Source organism: Phlebotomus papatasi, chromosome 2, assembly GCF_024763615.1.
Source record: "Phlebotomus papatasi isolate M1 chromosome 2, Ppap_2.1, whole genome shotgun sequence".
NCBI lineage: Eukaryota > Metazoa > Arthropoda > Insecta > Diptera > Psychodidae > Phlebotomus > Phlebotomus papatasi.
In genome coordinates this window covers 95,984,153-96,005,246 of record NC_077223.1, presented here as the reverse complement: position 1 = coordinate 96,005,246, position 21,094 = coordinate 95,984,153, and the positions used below count along the sequence as shown (strand labels likewise).

Here is a 21,094-nt window from a genome sequence, read left to right as displayed (position 1 = left end):
ACTTATTAAACTGATAAAAATATAATTTTTGGTTTTTCTTAAAGTAGAATAGTTATATTATGTTGCTGCAGTGATTAATTATGGACATAAAAATATAAATTATATTTTAAGTAGATTTATCGGAGTTGAATCGATTGCGGCATCCGAGTTTTGCAATCCTCGCAGTTACATAGACTAACAGTAGTGGATTCTAAAACTTCAATAAAATTGCTTGTAATTTACGATCCTCAGACCTTCTGGAACTGGATTAAATCTCTAGTCTGAAGACCGCTTAGACCGTCTTCAGACTAGAGGTTTAGCCTAGTTTTCGAAGGTCTCAAAATCCTAAATAGTAACCAATTTAATTTGTTTCTCTGATTCAAACAGACTACTTTTCCTTAATAGTCCATTTCTAAGTCAAAATTTTCCAAAGAATTTCGACTAATAAGAAATTAGAGAAGTTAAGCCTTATGGCTAAACCTTAGATCTGAAACCCGTATTATAATGGAGTAGCGATAGGCTTTCAGGTTTCGCTTCGAACACTTCATATTTTCTCAATATTTCTTGATTTCTTTTCAAAGATGTGAATTAAGACTAGCTATTAAAATATTTTGCTACTGGGTCAGTTTCAGACTTCCTTTACATAAATATTGTGGAAACTGCTCTCTCGTGGAGTTCGAACAGTTAAAACTCAAAAAACCTATATTATGTTTATTAGAGCATTTCAACTAGAAAAAAATTTTTTTGGCACTATTCTCACGGTGCTGTATTTGATGAGACAAGAAAGTTTTTTATCTACGACCATATGATCAGACCGATCAGACGCTGTTTAGAGGTGGCTGAACGACCCTCTCTGTAGAACAAATTTCTGATTTTACCGGATTTTACACTACAGAGAGGGTCGTTCAGCCACCTCTAAACAGCGTCTGATCATATGGTCGTAGAAGAAAAACTTCCTTGTCTCATCAAATACAGCACCGTGAGAATAGTGCCAAAAAAAATTTTTTCCTAGTTGAAACGCCCTAATGTTTATACGACATTAAGTGATTAGTGCGACAAAAATTCTCTTATACTTTGAGGAATACTATCCTAGCGCCTCTAATGATAAACACATAAAGTTTTTTCATTCAAAAAAGTTACAGGAAATTAGATAATCTTTCCCAAGAAATCACAAAAACATAGTCTTATGGCCTAGGCACACTTACGACTTAAGCCGAGTGACGACATAATGGAAAATGATGGAAATGTAGTTTGACCAGTATTTCTGGTATAATTACGTTAAGCCGTCTCTCGGCTAATCCTCAGGTCTGTCAAGGCCCTTAGTCGACCACTGAAGAAGGTCCATATCCGGACCAAAAGCTCTGGGCAAGATTAAATATGAATAAACTCGGTTAAAAACGGCAAGTTATAAAGTTTAAGATCATCAATCTTTTTCGACCTAAAATTGAGGTTCTGTATATTTTGCATTATTAATTGATGATTGATGTTATTTGACGATAGAATATAACATTTTTCTAAAAATTCAAAGTAGTATTCCCCCTTGATTTTTCACGCAAATGTTAAACTTCCTTTAAACTGGGTAAGTGGTACACTTTGGCTACACAAACTCTGCCATCGGCGACAATTGCGACGTCTTCTGCGAGAGATTGTCTTCGGAAGTGACAATGCGGGAAGCTGGCAAGAGACACTCACAGATCATCTTGTGATTCCACCCATACCCTTCTATTCAGACGGCGAATTGATGCTTGTTGAATGACTTAGCATGAAATTGCATCTCTCGTTTGTAAAATGCAATTCACGCTGAGAATTGTTTGCTGATCTGGGCTTCGCAATTAGATTGCCTTATTGGAGATCGATCAGCGTGTGAGTCAATTGGATCGAATTGCAGAGTGTTTGGCAGAAACGTGAGTGTCATTGCCACATTGCTACTTACATTTGAGCACACACCAAAACCAATCATGTCTCTATTGGGAAACTGATCATCAGCGAAATGATCGCTTTTCGCTTTTCCTCCGGATCGCCTCTAAGCTACCACGAAGGCTATGACGCTAATGAAGGACTTTTACTGATGATATAGTAGATATTAATAGGCACCTTGGGATATTTTTGCATTTATCATTTGCAAAAAACTTTTATCAAAATTAGTTTCTTCGTTTGAATCTTATTATTGAAAAAGGGAATAAGTATAATGAGCCAATTTGTTAGAATTATTGTAAAATAATAAAGTAATGTGCCATTAGGCATATTCTAATTTTATTTTCTATAAAGTTTCGGGGAAAGCACGCTACTTCTGGACGACTCAAGCTTCGCACAATTCAATTTTTTCTCTATGTTCCTTATGGATTTCACCCATACCTCTTTTTTAAAATCTTGAGGCGTTGGACTAGCTATTAAAATATAATATTACAATGGGCCAAAAACATTTATAACACATTGAAAAAAATACTTTGTGCGAAGCATAAATCGTTCGAAGGTAGCGCGCTTTCTCCTACACTGAGAAAAAAACGGGGGTGCGATTAACTTTTTTTCCTCATAGCTTTAAGACTTTTTATGTGTAAAAATATATCAACATTTTTTAATGTTAATTTTACACCTTTTTAAGGGTAAAATTAACATGAAAATGGCTAACTTTAACCCCTAATACACATAAAAAGCATTATATTTACACCGATTTCGGTTCAATACTGCAGGGTAAAATTAACATTTCCGTAATGTTATTTTAACTTTTTCGGATTTCTCTCAGTGTATACTAGACATACCCTAAATTTAGAACTTCTCCTTATGATAGTCTCAACTCAAGATTTTAATTTAATATTATATTAAATATAAGGAATTCGATTGAAATATTTGAAACTCATTTTTCTTTAATCGCAAAACTTTAACATGTAGGGGAAACTGGGGCACCACCAAACACGGAGTAACACCAAATTCTAATTTTTATTTCTAAACTACTGTGACTATCTCGACTTTTTCTTTAATGGGCAAGCATCCCTATAATGTCAATAAATTTATATAAGTTTTGTCCTCTGAAGTCTAATATCTGATTAAAAAATCGCACTGATCGCAGTGTTTAGTGCTACCTCGTGTTTGGTGATGCCTTAGTTTCCCTTGCTTAGTTTTAGTACACGAATGGTTAAATATAATACTTTAAAAATTTGAAAAGCAACTGAAAGTCTCAAATTCACTAAAATTAATTCTAGTTCTTGTTTCAAATTCGAATCAATGCTACATGTTGCTTTAGTACATGCGTGTACTAAAATCCTCGAAATATTGGCAGATACTACTAACCAAAATCATATAAAATTTTGTGTCTTTATATCTATATATTTTTCTTTAGATAATATCTCTCTTAGTACAATGTAAAAATTTAGTACTTGAATATACTAAAGTGCATTACAACTGTACATTGCAACTTATTATTAATCAAAAAGAAAAACCATTTAAGAATTTTTAATAAATATGAACAGTAATCTTAATAAAGGTAAAATTTGTAAATATCTATAATATGATAGTTTAGTACATGCGTGTGCTAAACGGTTAACTATCCTCTCCTTTACATTTTGGAATTTGTTATTGTTTTCAATGCAATGCTACCATGACAAATGATTTTTTATCATAAATATTCAAGTCATATTGATTTTAATTTTCAATGCACAACATTTTGTACCCACTTAAATATAGATCTTTTTTAACTGCTTTGTATATATTTTTCATGGTTCCTCGTTGTTCAAATTACAAGTCATCCAAAAACATAAAATTATTTTCTAATTACCATTCTGTTTGCTATCAACAATGATCATTTTCAAATTTTGAAGAATTGTAAAGTGATCTTCGCGGCACAAAAATTCCCAGAGAAAATCTTAAGACCATTTGAGAAAAGTCTCTTTGTTTAAAATTCAATGGATCAACAACACTATCGATGGAGAGAGTCGACATAAATCTCTTTGAAATTGTGCTACTTGAGTTCCCACTGAGTCTCAATTTCATTCTTGATGCTGGGATGCAACAAAAGTGAGTCGAGCGTGCCAAGAAAGAGAAAATTGTATGCACTTCCTAAAGATGAATCAATTTTCTGGACGAGAATTTTCTATTTCCCCCCTTCATTTCAGCCGGAGTTGAAACTTAGTGAAGACAGCCCATAAATGTCTCAGAGACTAAAGACACTAAGCCGCCGCCGCGAGAAATTATAGATTGCAAGTGTTGTCATAAATAAGTGCGTGTTCATGTGGTTTGTCACCATGAACTCCGGCTCCTGGACGAGACCATGTAAGCGGAAATTAGTAAATTAACAATTTAATCGCTCAAACATCCGTAAATACAAAAGGTTTCTACCTTTTAATAATTTTCCTGAAGAGCATGATTCAATCAACAATTTTTGTGACTATCTTGTTATGTAATTCTGGGGAGTGTTTTGGTCTAACAAAAAGTTATGTTCCCAGGTGATGAAAAAGATCTTAAGAGTCTGACCACATTAACACATACTGGGCAACCACGAAATCCGTCTGTGCTAATGTGACACTCATGTCTGACGAATACGCAAGGTCGGGGAACAAAAGATTTTGATAAGCTCATTTTGCTTTACAAGCACTTTGATTCGTATGAATGTTTTAAAAGAATAGCTAAGATAAGTCTTTTAAAACAAAATATAGAATAGACTTTTCAAAAAAATGTGTTGCCACATTCGGACGGAGTTTTCCCTCAGAAAACACTATGTTTTACAATTAATCATTACCAGAATCCCGAAAAATCAAGGTCTCGAAGAAATAAAATCCTGAATGGGTCAAAATCCTAAAAAGTCAAAATCCCGAATCGGTTAAAATCACGAAAAGTCAAAATTCAGAAAGGGTCAAAATTTTGATTGAGTCATAATTGCCAAAAACCAAAATCCCAAATCGATCGGAATATTGAAAATTCAAAATTCCAAATGGGCCAAAATTCCAATAAAGTCATAATTACGAAAACCAAAATCCCGAATCGGTTAAAATCATGAATATCCTAAATTCCGAATGTGTCAAAATTCTGATTGAATCATAATTACGAAAATTCAAAATCCCGAATCGGTCAGAATCTTGAAAATTCAAAATTCCAAATAGGTCAAAATTTCGATTAAGTCATAATTACGAAAGCTAAAATCCCGAATCAGTTAAAATCGTGGAAAGCCTAAATTCCGAATGTGTCGAAATTCTGATTGAATCATAATTACGAAAAGTCAAAATCACGAATCGGTCAGAATCTTGAAAATTCAAAATACCAAATTGGCCAAAATTCCCGATTAGGTCATAATTACGAAAGCCAAAATCCCGAATAGGTCAAAATCATGTAAAGCCTAAATTCCGAATGTGTCGAAATTCTGATTGAATCATAAATAGGAAAAGTCAAAAATCCCGAATCTATCAGAATCTTGAAAGTCCAAAATTCCGAATGGGTCGAAATTTCGATTGAATCAAAATCACGAAAGGTCAAAATCCCGAATAAACCAAAAACCAAAAAAGCTAAAATCCTGAAAAGCCAAAATCTCGTATAATCCCGATAATGTGTGAAATAATTTTCTCAAAACACGGAAAATGTCCCTTTGCCTCTAGCAATTGTGAGTGCAATCGTTGCAGTAGCTATAACACTTTTAGGAATTCGGGATTTAGGCTTTTCATAATTTTGAATTTTCGGGAATTTGGCTTTTGTGATTTTAGCTTGTCAGGATTTCGGTTTTTCGGGAATTTGGCTTTAGGCTTTTTGACCGGGACCGTTCAAAACATATTTCTTGCAAATACGAACTCAATCAGAGATGATTGATTGAACCGCAGCATTACAGTAGCTGTGATTGTAAAGAATCACAGTCAATATACACGATTACAATTACTAAAGACTAAGCACAAGTCCGCTAGGACACCCTGTAGTTAATAAAATCATGTAAAATGGACAAAAACTTGGTGAGCATAAATTTAAACGATGCTCACCGCAGAATCGAAGAACAAGCCAAAAGAGAGGGTTTCGACCTCATCATCTTCATCGATCAAAGGAAGGAAGAATCCAGAGAACGCGCAAGAAACCAGTTTATCATTTGACCACGCTAAGAGATTCCCCTTCGAAACTGGACCTGTTCTGTATGCGAGCCACCACAAGATATATTTGCTAAATCCACATTTTACCTCTTCCTTTCTCAGCATCCAAGAACTATTCTCCCATGCACTTTAAAAAGATAATTTTTGTGCTTAGATCTTCTTCCCAGCTCTAACTAAATCCTGAAAATGCCAATTGTGAACGCTCCACTTTACTCGGTGTGATGTCAAGGGAATCTTTAGTTACAATGGGTTTGTCCATGGAGCAATTCTCCACGAGGACTTTACCCGTGAGAAATATACAACATATCAATGGTTTCAATTGAATCATCAAAATGATCTTGAGCTGAAACCGAGAAATTGCGTCAAAAATCAATATTTACTCCGAGCCACTGTGCTCCCAAAAAAAAAATTGGAACATTTCTGATGTCTACGCGACCAATATTTACTGGATAAGATCGTCAATAATTGATTTAAAAATTCTATGAGAAAAACATCGATTTTCCGGTGAATTGCCCAAAAGAATATTCTCTTCGCTCAATTGAATTGTGTACATGGGAATAAAAAGAAGAGATTCTACGTGATTTGACGGAATAAGAATTTATTCTTACATAACATACCATTATTTTCCACTATTGTGAACTAAGTGCAAAAACATGCCCATACATAAACTGAAGGTTCTTCCTCTCATTAGGGATTTTCCTTCAATCCACAGTCACACCTCACTCTATTCATTTTGGGCGGGAAAATATCACAGAGAGGTAATATTAGCGTTAAAAGTTCATTGACAATGGCGAAATTCGTGAAATATTGCATTTTAATGCGTGACTATTGCCAAATACGCAATTCTATTACATCTTTTGAGCTACTGCCAATTATAAAACCATCGAGACTTGGCAAAAATTATAACCAATTGATCGATATCCTGAGATAAAATGCACATTATTGCTGACCAATCATTTTAACGTCGTTTTGTCCATGCTGCAATATTTCATAGTTTAGGGGCCACTCGCAGGAAATGTTAGTGCTCAAGGTATTAATGTTTTCATTTTATAAACCCTTTGCCCTATCCTGGTTTGAATTTTTTCATGATTTTACGCTGAAAATTTTTAAAATAAATTTTCCAACAAATTAAATAAAATAAAACTAAAATAAAAAAATAAAATAAATCAATTTAAGTTTATATTTAAATTTTAAAATAAACTTGCTTTATTTTCAGACTTCTTTATTTCTTTTCAAGTATTTACTAGTTCCGCCCCTAAATATTTTCAGGCCACGCCCATTGAAATGTTATAGTCAAGAAAGTTTAGTTTCAAGGATAAGATCATTGGCAGAACAATTCATATCTATAAAATTATATAATGTATTAGGTCACTAAATTTCTGTCCCTAAATAATAACCCACACCTTTTATTACAATTGTAAGTCTTGTAATTAAAAAAAATGTATTTAGATAAAAAATTTTAAGAAATTCTCGGTTCTACGGGCTTCAGATCTAAGGCTTAGCCATATGGCTTAACTGCTATAATTTTTTATCAATCACGATTTTTGGATAAATTTAACTTAGGATTGGATTATTAAAGATAAGTGATCAATTAGGTTCTCAAAAAGCAGTACAATTGCACGCTATTTAGTATTTAGAGACCTTCGGAAACTAGGCTAAATCTCTAGTCTGAAGACCGCTTAAGAAAACAAACAATTCCTGAAAATAAATAACAAAGGGACATAAATCGATACTATCAATAATGTAATATCCCGATTACCCAGTATAAATTATTACTTATTAATGCAATTTCTAAATTTAACCAATGGGGCAGTCAATGGGTCTAGTGGTAGACCCATTGGCTCTATGATGCAAGTGTCCCGGGTTCGAATCCCCTTTAGGTCACCAGAAATTTTTCTGGCGTTAAAGGTGTCGTATTGCATCCAGTGAGCTTCACTGCAATTGATTCCGCGGAACATGGGACTGACAACCCCATCCCAGAATAAGAAAAAAATAATAATGGATGTCCCGAACTCCCCTTGTGGGAAGGCCTAGTTCCTCTATGGAACGTTTTGCCACCATTATTATATTATTATTTATTATTATATAAATTTAACCAGTAAAATATTATGAAAAGATTTCAAAAAAAACAAAAAACCAGGGTAGGTGTTTTGAGACAGAGTTAGAGAGAATTCCTGCTAATTGGGGCTGAGAGATGAGAGATCAGAGATGCACTGATGTGGAATAAGCCATCCTATCCAGAGTGATGCATGAAGCCATCAGTGTATGATCGGCTAGTGTCTGTGGTGGAAATGCTCAGCTAGATCAGGATAGGATGCTTGATACTACACTCAGTCCCGGCATTACACACCTGACGGAATTATGCACATACAATTGTGGAGCTCAGATGCAAAATGACACATATTCTATGCTTCAACCATAGTTTATGTGTCATTTTGCTTCTGAGCTCCACAATTATGCAATTTTGCCTATTTTTGGGAGTCAATTTTTGAAATACGCCTGAATGTGTACTATTTTACAACGCGGTAAATTTAAAAACACTGCTTCTTTTTCAGAATAAAACTTTAATTTATTTTATTAGGGTAAAATTTTTAAATATTCTATCCATTTATTGAAGAACTCTGGCCAAAATTCACTGTTTGTTAATGCATGAAACAGTTGAATCTTTTTGTTTGAAGTTTGAACTACTTTTACTCCGCGCGAAATTCGTTCTACGGTCGATTTATTCAAAAGAAAAACCCTGAGGGTGTGCAATTTTTCTCGATGCATAATGCCATTTTTCGCGTTTTTTTCGGTCCCGAAGATGTGCATAATCCCGGGACTGAGTGTATGTGTTCAGCTTAACAAATTTTGTTCAGCACTGTGTGCGTTTCGAACGTTGCTCAAACTATAGTGATCCCCATATTAATTAAACTACATTCCCATTAGTTTCCAACTAAGCCGTTTCTGGACTTAATCCGAAAGTCTGTCTAGAGCCTTAAATAGAGTCAGACTGACCCTCAGGTTCAGGTAATGAAAACTTATACAAAGAAACTCTAATCCCTGATCCTAGTTTGTGCTAATTCTTAAGCGATGAATTTTTCGTATTAAATATCCTTGAAGATCAGCCTGAGTCTATTTGGAGCTTAACATCAAGATATTAAATATTATTTCTATTGTTAATCTTTTGAACCATTTGGACATTTTGTATATTACTCACTTTACGAATTTTGTTCAGTTTAACATTGAATTCGTGAAAAATAACCCCTAAAACGTTTCAATCTTTCGCATGGGGCAGGATTCGAACTCAGAACTGTTATACGGGCTTCAGACCTAAGGCTTAGCCATATGGCTTAACTTCTCTAATATCTTATCAGTCAAGATTTTTTGGAAAAAATTGACTTAGAATTGGATTATTAAGGACAAATTACCTATTAGATTTTGAAAAATCAATAAAATCGGTTGCTGTTTAAGGTTTTGAGACCCTCATGAACTGGGCTAAACCTTTAGTCTGAAGACGGTGTTACAGTCGAACAAGAGGTTTCACCAGGGGCCTCTCGACATTTTATTTTTCCATACGTTTTTGCATAGAGGCACTGAAGACTATTGGCAAGTTTTTTCCTACAGAGAATTGATTTATCAGTCTGATATATTTCGAAATCGTGCATTGAAAGCTATCTAAAAATACATATTTCATTATGCTAGCCTAAATAATACAAGAACTACGAGCAAATTTGTTTAAGGCGCGGTGCAATGTCTGCAAAATTTTTACAAGGAAAAGTGAAAAATAGCTTCACTTTTTATTACGCTTGATAGGCCCCTGGTTTCACCGACCAAGGACCGAACACTCTTTCCAGTTAGGGGAAAGTGGCCATGCTTTGTACGATTCCAAACTTTGTAATGACTAAATTTTTCCTATATTCCTGAAGAAATGTCACTACGCAATATATTTTAAAAACTATGCACTTTCTCTTAGTTTTTTAAAAGATTAATGCAATGAGTAACATTTATTGAAAAACATTAAAAAAAAATTTAGTCATTACGAAGCTTGGGATCGTACGAAGCATGGGCACTTTCCCCTGCATCACGGGATCTCCATATATTAAATAACGTCAATAAAAATGAAATAATAAATTTCAGCGTATGAAATAATCGGCACTTAAAGCAATGCAAGTAGCCCCCAGTTTCAAAATTAAAATCGAAGTTTTTGCATCCAAGTAATATGCCCCTCGAACCCGCAGCTTTGCGTCCACTGTGGGGCAATAAATCGCAAGACTTGTACACCTATTGCACAATAATAATGAACTTCTACAGAGCTGAGCATCAAATAAATTAAAACAGTCGGAGAAAATAATAATAAAAAGAATGATATGTAATGTTTTGATGTGTATAATTGTGAGTTTTGTACTCGATGTGGACAGAAAAAATACCGCCACAAGTACCCTTCAAATAGTCATAAATGGTATCTTAAAATGAAATTTAAAAAAAACTGCTGTTCGTATATAGAACCCATATCTAAACTTAAACAATAGTTTGCACAAACAAAGTTCATAAAAAAAGTAAAATCTCGTGACGTGATTGCGGTTTTTTTTTCCTTTAAAAACAACTGTATTATTGCTTATTTTTATGTACCCTCCGACTACCAGAAAAGCATTCAAGTCAACACTACAAGTACGTTTACCCATAAATGAAGAATATGTTCAAGTGAACAGCATTGAAATGCTGAGCCGAAGAGACTTTAATTAAATATTCAGCGTGCACGGTAACTTCCACCTTGTCACTCTCTTGCCATGTGAACACAATTTCCTCCTGGTCACTCTGTCCCATAAGTGCCACCTCTTCGATCGGAAGTGGCATGAGCAGAAATCTCTGGAATGATTTCATTAAAGTCCCATAAATTCAACTTGAAGAGCTATACTGTTTATTGGGAGATGCTGACGGCGACAAATTCCGGAAGTCGCAGCATCTCTCTTGCTCAACTTCCCTTCAAATCGTCTGCTCACATGGCTTTTGGTGTGGAAACAATGGAAAAATATCACAGAGCTTTTCTGCACGACAACTTATAGCATTTCCTCCCAAAATGGCTAGACAAGACTAGAGATATTTTGCAATTTCTGACAACTTGCAGAATTGCAGGTGAAATTCATTGTTGAGAGATTCCCATTCAGAAAACTTGCCTCAAGCCAGATTTGTTAAAACAGTTCATCTGTAATTTATGTATATGGGCTCTCAAACATATTCACTTAAATACCTATTTTGGTAATTTAAACTTTAGGTTACTAATGTTTTTCAGAGAAGAGAAGAATTTTAAGTGCTGCAGATTTTGGTATTAAGCCTGAATGCAAAGATTTTCAGATGTAATTATTCGAAGTTCCAAAGCTTTTCGGTTCAAAAAGTTTTACAAATTACAATTTATAGATCTCAGAACTTGTTCAATGATCCTAATTTGTTATTTCAAATTGTTTATTTGCTTGTGCCCTAAATAGTCGAACGTAGAGATAATTTATTTTAAATTCTCATGAGAAAATGATTTTATCAAAATAATTCCAAGATTTTAGTCAAGTCGAAAAGTCGAGATCAAGAGCATCAGACTTGTCACATGTCACTCCACTAATTGGGAGGTATAGCTCTGACTTGTCTAGACGTAGGTAGTTTCTCAAAATAAGTAATTGTTGGTTTTTAATCCTAGAAAGAGCCAGGCTTTAGTCATTCATACCAGAGGTAGGCACCCCACTGCTTTCCCAGTAATGTTATCGAGTGAAGAATATGAGAGTTGTGTTTAAGGAACCAGTCACCTAATCAGACCATGTGGCTGAGGTTTACCGTAAGGCCGGCTTCAGACTGGAGGTTTAGTCCAGTTCCCGAAGGTCTCAAAAATCTTAATAACAAGCAATTTTATTGATTTTTCAAAATCTAATGAATCATTTGCCCTTAATATTCAATCCTAAACAAGAATTTCCTAAAAAATCATACTTGATGAGGAATTAGAGGAGTTAAGCCAGATAGCTAAGCCTTAGGTCTGAAGCCCGTATAAGGCCTCATTTACTCTTTCAGACCTGTACTCACTCCTAGGCAGACCAGATTCTTCCTTGTTAGGGCCTTGGCGATCCCATTTTTCACCTACGTGGCGGAGTTATTTTTTCAGTGCTATTGTCGAGGAGTAGAATCACTTAAAACTGGTTTTCAATTCATGTTTACGTTACGTTTTTGGACTCCGGAGATGCTCAACATGTTTCTCCTGTTTCGAACTCAATTCTCGATCTACCACTTATCTCCTATCTTGAAATTTGTATCTGGATTTTATATCCCAGCTTCTTTGCACCGGTAAGACTCGGTACCCTGCAGAGCTCGTAGTTCCTGGCTTTTCTTCCAGGTCTTCGTATCTCCGTGTGCCCGATTCAGGGAGGCGCAATTTTCGGAATTCCTCCCTTGTGAAAGATGTCATTCTTTGGAATTCCCTTCCTAGGGAGCGAAAAAGGGGGCTTATCTTGACTCACATGGCTTTCGTTTATTCCTTAAGTCCAACATCGTAATCGTAAGTCTTCAGGGCTAACGATTGTACAAAGGACATGCTATCCTGTTTTCTTTTTAAATAAATTGAAAATTGAAATTGACGCACGATCTTTGGCGTTATAAGTCAAATATTCCCGTTTATAGCGGAAACGTTCCAGGTGGTGGACAGAGAAAGGCTGTAGTTTATCCTAGAATCGGCTATAGTTCGTTTGGAAATAAATAGCTAGAGGCACGTATCGGCATTCTTGCGTCTATCACGTATCGGCATTCTTGCGTCTATCAGAAGTCTTTAATTAATACTAAACTGCGAACTACTCCAAAACCCGTGTTTTCCGGGTAAGCTGGCCTGTGACCTCAGGCTTGTACCCTGTTTCACAGTATTCTGCTTTGCATCAGATTTCGCAAATTAATCGTATTGGGATATTTTTGTTACAATGTAATCATATCAAGTTATATTGTTGTTGATCCCGTGTTGGAAGAATCTGCGAAGTCCAGACCGCCCAGGAGCGCCTTCTCGTGATGTGAAAGGATGAATTTAAACGATGAATCTTAAAGGGAAGATTCATATTCTCAAGGGGGAGATATTTGGGTGAAAATGTGTACACCACTTCTAGGCACTTCCAATATTTATATGGAAGAGGCCTTCGCACTTGTAAAACTTCGCAACACTCACGAAAATGTTCCAATACTTCCAGCACTTCCTGCACTTCATGCACTTCTCATAATTAGAAATCAATAATTTATTTAATCTGATGAAAAATCTAATTAGGAAAACTATTAAAAAATCTGAAGATATTTATTTTTCCACATATTTTTAACATTTTGTATAATAAACCCCTAAAATGTTTTTTTTTTTATGGAAGTCCATCACTTAGACCTTTCCAAAATTAGTCTAACATGAAATATTACAAATGAACCTTATCGTTCCTTATTTTTGTATAAGTCTTCAAAATCACAAATGGACTTTTTGGAAGACTACTTTTGCCATTGAAGAGATGTAGAACACTAAAACCTTTCCAGTATATGCAAAAAGGTAAACAAACAAATGATGGAAGTAACCTATGGGATATTCCTTAACGACATTCGCGATAAAGTCCCACGAATATATACAATCATCCAGTACATACAATACATATTTAAGATAAATTAGAAAAAAAATATATCAAATTGATTTAAAGTCAACTGCAATAGCTATGTTATTATTTGCGAGACAGTACATGAATTGGAAATTCCTGTAAAAATTAAGGAAATTAAGGATTACAATACAAGTTAAGCTATCATAAATTTGAGCGTATTTGCTGAAAAAAAACTTCAAAATTTCGACAAATATTTTCAAATTATACTGCCGATCGAATTAAAAATCTCAACTAAAATTAACATAGTCTGAAAAATACGGAATCAGACGGAAAAGACTTTATATTCGAGCACTCCCACTTCCAAAGACTTCCAAGCACTTCATTTTCAGCTGTACACTACTTCCGACCCTAATATCTCCCCCTTGCATATTCTCCATTTTGAAATGTCAATTTTCCTTAAAAATTTTAGCTAAAACATATCAAACTTTGCTATAAATGAGGCTAAATTGGAAATGTTAAACTTCTATAAGTTATCTTTAACTATAAGGCTAATGAACAGCACCTTTAAACTTAAACCTTCAAATGCAAAAAAAATTAGGGCAAGAGATATATGAATCGTCATAGGTCTGAAACTCAGAATAGTAAATTTTGGGTCCCGGTCAAAATCCCGAAAGCCAAAATCCCGAAAGCCAAAATCAAGAAAGCCAAAATCCCGAATAGGCCAAAATCCCAAAAGTCAAAATCCCGAATTCTTAAAAGTTCTTAAAAGCTACTCCTATGATTGCACCGGCGCTTGCTGGAGGCAAAGGGAAATCTTCTGTATCTTGGGAAATTATTCCAAACATTTTCCTCTACATAATTTCATATCTTTCAGGATTTTGAACATTCGGGATTTTGGCTTTCGGGATTTTGGCTTGGCTGTCACCGGTAAATTTTTAATTCTGACACTAAATATTCAATTTAAATCATAAAGCTTTCTTTATTTCAGAATGTTGGGGTAGTTTTATTTTTATAAAAACTTTCAAGACTCTTAAGAAACAAAATTTAATATTTTACTAACAAAATTTTATTATTTATTGACCATATTAAAATTTCTACTTATAAAAATTATTCCTTTATTGCTTATTTGTTTTTTTTCTTTAATTGTTATTGTACAACAACGTTATATTTTCCATAAAGTATGCATGCCGTGAATTGTCTCACACTCCCTTAATTTTTTTTTTTAAACTCAGGAGACCTGATTCTTTTTAATATCTTTCACCGGACTCATCGTCATCATAAGTTTGGATTGGAATCTTTATTTTTATAGTTTAATTGTTACTTTTCGAATTTGCAAACAAAGAACTTCATTACGATAGTTCATATTTTGCAGAGACCTGTAAAATCGTAATGAACCAAAGATTTCCTTATTAGATCATCTCTGTGCACTTTCGTGCCTGAGAATCTTCACCCATTTCTTTAAGTGTGCTCTACTGTTAGCCATTCTTTTGCCTTGAAAGATCGGACCAGCTGACAATTGTTGCTGGTGCGGGTGAATCCCATCGTAAATCCGGAAGACATTCTGCAGTGGAGCGACAAATGATGATGAAATGCAGTGGGAGGGAAAATTGGAGAAAATGAAGTGGCTCCAATTGATCTCTATCGAGTTATCTTTCTCCCTCATCTTCCGTGTTAAATCTCTCTTCCAGGCATTGTAGCGTCTCCTCTTGATGTTTTTTTTCGACTGCATCTGTGCCATGGAGCACAATACTCCCAAGAGCGACCAACATCTCTGTGCTATAAGACAATGATGTGAGGAGAATTAATTTATGGACTGTTTGGATTGTACAATTCCGCGGAATTAGCATATGAACAGCAAGTCCTATTGCCAGTTCTTGTTTGCCACCTGCAGTTGCTTGTGGGATGAGCTCATACTGTTGAATCACCTGATTGACGTAGAAATCCATCAGAAGCCGTCCAAGAGGAATCCCTCATCTTTAATGCAAATTCACGAAATGTCTTTTAGGCCGACTGCTCACCGCAAAAGCGTCAAAATTCCCATCAAACTCTTGCGGTATTGTCCACCGCCTCCGATGACTTCATTCTTTGCTCGCCGCGATTTCTTTCCCTCCCGCGGGACATTGTTTGCCTCTTATGAATTATTGCCTCGCGGAATTACCGTTAATGATGGCTCAGATGATGATCATTTTTCCATCCAAGTCAAACGAAAGGCGTTATGAAGAGAATTCGCCAGTATGTGCTTCAAAATTATGTCAAATAGCAATTTATTTATCTTTTTTCTACTGTCTTCAATCCACAAAAACTCTTCTCACTATCCGTAGTTTTTTCTTAGCCATCAGCGGATAAATTATACATTTGAGAATTATTCTTAACACGAAATTGATTTTAAGACACGCTAAAGATTTTATTCAGCAAATTGCTTTCGTGGTTGGTGCTTTTTTTCTCTCTAGGGGAATGGGAAGAACTGTTTTTTGGGAGTTTTTTCTTATACTGATTTTTCTTATCTTACAACTCAATTGTTTGCGGGCGTTTTAATTGAGCCGGTGAGACAACGTTTATGCTTATTTATGCATTTTCTTCTGTTAAATTGACAGTTATGTAAATATTCCGTGATTCAAGACGGTTTACAGTTTGTGGGTTTTGGAAAACGTGAGATAATAACTTCACAAAGCAATTCAAATTACGACTATTTTAATAACCGAAATATTTAAATTTAAATTTTATTGTTATTTACTTTGCAATAAAATTTTGCAATAAAATTATGAATTAGAAAAAGTTGTTTTGGTCTCTAAAAATGGTAATTTTTTAGTATAACAAATGAATCAGGAAAGGGCTATTTTTGCTGTCGGTTTATTCCTTTTTAAAATAATTTAGGTAATAAATTTTATTTATTATTATAACTAATAATTATAATAATTGATAATTATTATTAATTATTATAATTATTTGGAATAATAATTTAATGTCAAGGAATAAGGCTGTATATTTTGTCAATTGGTAGGGCTTAGTTCAAGATATAGATTGGTATTCGTTTGTTAAATGAGTTTCGAAACAAAGGTCATCTGAGTGAAATTGCCCCATTTTCCTCTGCAAATATTTTCCAGCCATGTTTCTATGAGTTTAATTAAATTAAGTGTAAATTTTAGAGAGTTAATTAGATTTTCATCATGACTAGTGATACGATTATTTCAACATTATTGTGATATATGATAGGGGAGACTGGGGCAAAAAGTAACAAAACGGATATTTTATTTTTTTTACAAACTACTCAAACGCCCCAGAAATTTCTAATTAGCGCAGTTTTATAGGAAATTTACCGCTCTACAACTTTGTGAAAGTAATTTTCCTCAATTTTGTAAGGAAATACATTTATCGAGCCGTTTTATAAAACGTAATTTTGTGACCATTTGGTTTCGGTTTTTTGTTACTTTTTACCCCAAGTGGTCGTTCTTAATAGAAAGATTTATTGAGAGAGGAATCTTTGTAGAATTCTAAAATAGATAGGGGCTTCGTATTCAAAGACCCCAAGTCATTTAGGAAATAATCATAAGTGCATAAATTTTGAATAATAAGTAGGTAATAATTGATATATTCTTCAAGGAAAATATTTCAAAAATAAGGCTGAAAATTTTGATACTTTTTGTTTTCTAAATTCCTTGTTCGAATTCTAAGAAACATTCAGAATTCTAAGAAGGTCTATGGAAGCTATCCATGGAAAAAAAATTAAGCCGCTATCTTATTTATCTTGGAACATAGTGAATTTTGAAATTTTCGATTTGTGACTTTTTACCCCAGTCTCCCCTACGATTTTTTCAACATCGGATTTTGGCCAATATATGCCTCACGGCTTACAAGCCTTAGTAAGGGGTTGGAGAGATAGGAGACTTTAAAAGAGGGTAACAAAACTGATAAGTAATTTTTTATAATTGTAAAAACAAAAATTATACGTTCTTTAAATACCAAAAAAAAAGAGAGAATTAAATTTGAAATTTATTTTAAAATTTTAAAGTAATATTGATAATTGTAAATTTTCTACCGACTTTTTTCCTTCTTCATTTTTACAGCTCGAATTTAAAGAGAAAACAGTTATATAATCCACTTTTTTCAACTTATAATGCGGCTAGAGACAAAACGATAAGAGATATCAACTTCCGGAAATCGACAACCCCCCCCCCCATAAATCAACATTATCTAGAACAGTGTTTTTTTCCCTCAACTCCAAAACTATGCTTTTTGTTTATTTCGATACGGCTCCTAGATTTTTTTCATTTTCGAACATATTTTGGGGTTGATCAAGGCGAATATTTCGTCCTTAGTCATCTATGTTCGAAAAATATTTTGATATCGAATTTTCGAATGTCAATGTTTAACCACTTTTGTGGACCAGGTAGACCTAGGTTTCAACCGATTTGCTTAGATTTGGATTCATTTGAAAGGTCTTGAAATTTCCAATTTGACTGAATCGGACTTAATCGGTCATGAGTCGGTAGTCTTCCTGTAAATGGTTTACCTTCCTGGGATTTACTTTTGTATTTGTCAGTATATTTGTTACTCATGCTAAAATATTCTAAAACTTGCTCTTCCTAAGTAATTTCTTATTTCGGAATGGTTTCATAAACAACACCTTGTGCATCTACCTTTACCATTATTTTTTAGAGTATTAGATTTATTATTTTGAGCGTGTCACTGTTGATGTGTCTTGCCCTTAATACCCAGAAATGTTGCCAAATTTTACCATACGACACGTCTAAAGGATTCCAGACACAGATCAACACAAAATCAAGATTGTTGGGAAAGTTTTCATAAACATAAAGATCGATTTATTATACAATGACCTAAAGGCCTCATTACCATTAATTAATTTATGAAAGACAAATTAAATTAACTGGACAAAAGATATTTATTAAGAAAAAAAAACTTGCTCCACTCTGCAAACATTGAAAGACTTTCAGAAAAGAGAACATTCCCAGACCTCAAGGTATTCACTGACCCAACTAATTTTAAAAACCTTTCTTTTTTCTCTTTACAGAAACTGTTGATTATGCAAACTTTGGAAGAAATCTGAGGACAGATTCTTCAAAGTATTTCCATGTAAGTTACAATTTGTTTTACATCCCATATCAATTCTAAAAACATCTCAAGATATTTATGGGTAAAATATCTCCGAAAAATTGTTCAGCTCCAGAAACTATAAAAAATCCATTTTCTCAAGCTATAAATAGTAGCAAATCTCAGTTAAAGTGTCAGGAAAATTAATGCTGAGAATGAGGGTTTTTTTCGTGTTCTCGATGGAGTTTTTCCTTGTTCACAGGGGATCGGTTTAGCCACTATGTCACGCATAAATTTGATGTGTGAAGAAGAAAAAAGAGCTCACAATTTCACTGAGCAATTTAATAAATCTTGCCAAGTGTTGAGAGAAGCCGCCGCGGATATAAAAGTCAAATGGTTGGTGAAGAAGAGAAAGAGATTTTCCACTTGAGGTGCAAAGTGATAGATCAATTATTCATCTATTGAATCTCCTGGAAGATTAAATCGTGCGGTGTTCGAAATATTCGCGATAATGGCAAATAATTGGTAGTTTAAATATTTTCATGTATACGGTGTTACCATCGACATCTCTGTCCATGGGATCAGTGAAGGAGAAATGAATGATGAGGGACGGCTTTTCTCCTATTTATTCAAGTTTCTTGTGGTAACAATCTCCCGCGCAAGGTGCTACTTTGGATGAATCTAACGAAGGGTGTTGGCCTAGGTTGTGGCCAGTTCTATGCATTCGATCATATGGCAAAATTCTTCAATTTTTATCGAAAAACGATTTAGATGAGGAACAAAACTGAAAGTATTTCGTATGCTATCAGCAAATAACTTGATATTCCGTTTAAATATTTATTTAACACTAAACCCACCAAGGCCCGGTCAAACTGACCGGTTTAAAATTAACACATATTTAAACGGTACAATGTCGCGTTCAAACTTTATGAATTTCTTAAAAATGCATGTAATACATTTATCTATGTTTAAATTCTAATTTGTTGCTCTTTTTCAAGACAAATTTGTTGAGAAAAACGACCAAAAACGGTCGGTAGGTTTAGTGTTAAGCATTATTCACATGAATTTAAATATTAATTGCTCCGGCACACCTTTTAGATCAAGAAAATTTCATGAATTCAAATTTCGGGATCCCTTTCTTTCTCACATGTTTTACATATGTCTATCTCATTCTCTCGCACTCTTCTTCTTCTCTTAAACATCACTCCAAATTCAATTTAGCTCAATCGAATTTGGTATGCGAAAGAATGAGACAGTCATATGCAAAACACGTGAGAAAGAGAGGGATTCGAATTTTGACTTCATGAAATTTTCCTGATCTAAAATGTGTGCCGGAGCCATAAGACCCTGAATTATTATTAGAAAGGTTCCTCAGAAAATCGATAAAAGCAATTGTGTGGAGACCTCTCCTCGGGGCAAACTTAGAACAAGGTGGCTGAATCAAATTCAGGATCTTCCTTTAGAGCACATTGGGATTGATCGCGAACATCTTCCTAAAGTGCCCGAGGATTGACAGACGGGCACAGGACCTAGGATGTCTTAGGCCTACGACCTCAATACCGATAAGCGATTGAAAATGATGATGATGATTATGAATTATACTTGTCCCATCGTATTTTCTGATTGGCTAGAGCGTACAAAAATCTTAAGCTATTAGCCAATCAGATAAAACGCTGTAACAATTTTTTTTTTTGATTTTTATTAATCAAATCATTAAATTATAAATCAAATTAAATCAAAAAAAATAAATTAAACAAATTAAATCAAAATTAATCAAAAATAAAAAAATCAAAATAAATATTTTGAAAAAAAATGAGGTAGTTTCCAACACTCCGTACTTCTGAAAATTCACATTTTTGGGACAATAGATAATTATTTAAAAATTGAGTTGAAAACTTTCAGATAGCCAATACCCAAGAGCAACTCATGGGGACATAGTTGATTTAAGAATAATTCATATTCATTTAGGAAATGTGTCTTAAAAAAATAAACTGCATACAATTGCCCCCAATAACCTCTAAGAACGATTAAAGGTTAAATCTAGCTATGAAAAGCTTATATCTAGCTATGATAAATCATATCTTAACTTAAAAAAGTATTAGGGGAAACTGGGGCAGTAGTAAACACGGTTAGTAGTAAACACAGTGATATTTAATTAGATATTGGATTTAAAAGGACGGGTACATGTACGAATTTATAGATGGGGATCCTTGTTCCCTGAGTAAATAGTCGACATAATCAAGTATTATAGACATAAAAATCAGTCTTTACAACTATCCTATTTTTAGTACTGCCCCATAGTTACTTCTATAGCTAAAAATTAACCCTTAACTCGTTGTCACTAAATATTTGGATATGACTAAGCTTAAAAACTACCTAAACTCTCGATGAAAAGATGATTAAGCCTTTGTATCTCCCCAAAGAGATCAGAAATCCATA

The 21,094-nt window shown here is 34.2% G+C and overlaps 1 protein-coding gene across 1 annotated transcript in view; it reads left to right on the top strand.

Annotated features, from left to right (window-relative positions):
* The window catches only part of LOC129802538 (uncharacterized), a 133,463-nt gene that overhangs the window by 10,820 nt on the left and 101,549 nt on the right, over positions 1-21,094 (top strand). The window contains exon 2 of the mRNA XM_055848445.1: positions 18,636-18,697. The gene's annotated coding sequence lies outside the window, so the exon portion shown is untranslated. The remainder of the gene's footprint in view (positions 1-18,635; positions 18,698-21,094) is intronic.